Below are 3224 nucleotides of genomic sequence, written 5' to 3'. Positions count from 1 at the left end.
TTAATACCTTTACATGATTAAACATTTTATATAATACAAGTAAAAGACAAATTATTCCCAAGAACCCACATTCAATTGTATCTAAGCAAGTTGTTATAGATTAACAAAGTATTAGCAAGCAAGATATTTTTTTCTCACCAAGTTTTTTTTACTGGCAGTCTGCAATTTGCAGTTACAAAGAGAGATCAATGGTAGAGAGCATAACAGATAGATATTATAAGAGATAATAATTAAATAAATGTCTATGGTTCCTGATAGAGAGCACAACAGATACATTGTATAACAGGATGGATGCTCTAAGCAGAGAGATTAACAATTAAAAACTATCTACTTCCTTTAGGCAGATATTAGTGGAAGTTTGAATTAATTGCTTTAAAGAGGAATAAAGATATATTTCTCTAATAATGCTTACAGGGTACTCATATTCTGTCTAACGTGGGCTCCACGGAAATTTTGGGTTTAAATTCTGGTTTGACAAGCTGTTTTTTATAAGCAGAAAGAAAAGGAAAGGAAAGGAAAGGAAAGGAAAGGAAAGGAAAGGAAAGGAAAGGAAAGGAAAGGAAAGGGAAGGGGAAGGGGAAGGGGAAGGGGAAGGGGAAGGGGAAGGGGAAGGGGAAGGGGAAGGGGAAGGGGAAGGGGAAGGGGAAGGGGAAGGGGAAGGGGAAGGGGAAGGGGAAGGAAAGGAAAGAGTTATATGGATCAGATTTGATAGAAGAAGACCTCCTGAAGAACTAGATTCCAGATAATCAAACAAAATGGTATCTTGACAATACTAAAATTGTGTTTTGAGATTTATATATTACAGAATATACAGACTTGATAAACTTCATCATCAGACATGCTGAACTGACCTGCCTGAACTCCTGATGTCTTGGTTTTTCATCCGGATCCAATCAGGACACAGACATCAGAGATGAATACAATCATTGGTGTGGCCTTCTTAAGGCCAACAAACTCCCCCATTTTCCCTACCCTTCCTCTTCCCTTCAAAATATCTCAACATTCATATTCAGCTTGAAGAAGTTATAAAGGTCGTTGTTCCAGTTCCCTAGGCTTTGGGACTGGGGGTGGTTATTATAGGTTGTCTTTGACATTAAAAATTTTGAAGTACAAGGCTTAGACCCAGTCCTTTTATTGCTGTTATTAGAAACAGATCTGAGATGTTTAAGCCTGAGAGTTAAAGGTCAAAATAGGAAATTCATGGTTCTGAGTTTATTGTAAGGGTGTTTTCAGTTATTTTTTTATCAGAAATGGCTAAGAGTAGGTAACAGAGAACAGTCCTGATTACTTCATGCAGATAATTGGTTTAAAAAAAAATGTCAGGAGTCCACATAATGTGATGTTAAATGTTATTTATTCACTTGTTGTTGAGACCAGTCTGCTCCTGTCAGATTTCCCTGTCTTGGATTCAGAGAAGATACTGAGCATCTTTGAGTTACTCCAGTTGTGGAGAAACAGCCATTAGGCAAGAATTGCCTCATTTCATCTACAGACATAATCCTGTCCAAAGAAAGGACACAATTACAGGTTAGGACAGCTTGATTCTGCCGAGACAGAGTAGGCTAGACCTTAATATTCCTGTTTACTTAGGTCTGTCAGATGACCCGGGCCAGTAGGCTAAAGACTGATGTTCCCAAGTGATGCAGATGAGGGGCAATGAGAGCTCACTAGCTCTCATGACCCCAGGTACAGCCTTTCAAACTGCTGGAAGAGGGAAAGGGCAAAGAGGGAAAAGGCATCACCCTGTTCCCATGCTACCTCATGACAGAGGAGTGGCAAGGCTCACCCATTCCCCTCCCACCTCCACCAGGGCCAGCTCTGCTGTGTTGCCCAGTCAAGGTGCAGAGTCTGCTCTCCTGAGTGCTACAGAGAGTGAGGGCCATCTCTCCATCTCTCATTCCTTCAGGGCCATTTCTCCCTATTACCACATGTAGTAAGGGGCAAAGGTTAGAGGGCATCCCCTCTAAACCCATGCCACTTTACAGCAAATGAGTGACAAGGTTAGCTCTTCCTTGGTCATACGCTCAGGGCTGACTCACCATGCCCTCATCACCAGTAACCAGGGCCAGCTCTGCTGTACTTACTGCTCTGGCTAGGTGCAGAGCCTGCTCTCCAGAGTGCTGCAGATGGAATCCTCACTCATGACCCTGGAACCAGTTCTCTTGACTGCCTGAGGTATCAAGGAGTAAGGGTCAAGGGGAGGACATCACTTCCCCAAAAGCTCCCTTCTTGTTTGGAGGGGTGGGGTTAGATCTTCCACACTCATACCCTTGAGGTCAGCTCGCCTGTGTCCCCACCACCAGGGCCAGTTCCACTGTGTTGCCCAGGCAAAGTGCAGGACCTACTCTCCTGAGTGCTGCTACAGGTGAGAGGTGGGGCCAGATCTCCATTTTGATGGCTGGAAAGTGCAACCATCATATCTGGCAAGAGTCTCTGTGCCTGTGTCACAATGTGAGTGAAGAAGCAGAGGGAGAAGAGGCAGGCAGTTGTATGTGTCTATCCATAAATATAGAACAATGACACTTTATATTTGAGCTAATATGATCTGAAAGCAAGGGCCTACCTCATGAAAAACAAACATAGATGAACTTCATCCCCAGCTCTCTTTCCTATTTAAAAAATTTGAGCTGTCTCAGTGAATTGCTCAGTCTGGTCTTGCATTCACTCAGTAACCCAGGCAAGCTTTGAACTTGCCATCCACGGGAACATAGCTTCCCAGATATGTGGGTTTTCGAGGCTTGTGACATTGAGCTTGGATTTATATACATTTTTATTTGCTCAAAGTCTTTACATTATGTTAAATTTTAAAATTATTGTATTATATCAGATCATAATACCATCACATTTTAATATAAAGCACAAAAGTCACAATGTAGTTTTCCACTGAAAAGTGGACATTGTTGCTTATTTAAAAGGGAATAAAAGTAATGTTCACTGTAATAACTACACATTATTTAATCTGTGGAACTTAATGTCCATGTAACCCCAACTTATGATTTTTTTCTTTGATATTCCTACTCAAGAGCTTTTACAGGTAACACTTCCTCAGACATTTTTAAAAGCAGTGAACTACAATGCATGAAACGTTTTTCAAAGTAAACTCAGTAGCGTGCTAAAGGCATGCATTCTCTTCCTGGGAGGTATCTGGTGGGGGCAGTGCTATAATAATAAATCAGCAGTGAAAGAACACTTCCTTTCTTCCTTCCCACGGGCTAATTCACAAA

This window comes from Mus musculus, chromosome 6 (genome assembly GCF_000001635.26).
Source record: "Mus musculus strain C57BL/6J chromosome 6, GRCm38.p6 C57BL/6J".
NCBI lineage: Eukaryota > Metazoa > Chordata > Mammalia > Rodentia > Muridae > Mus > Mus musculus.
This window is presented reverse-complemented; position numbering follows the sequence as displayed.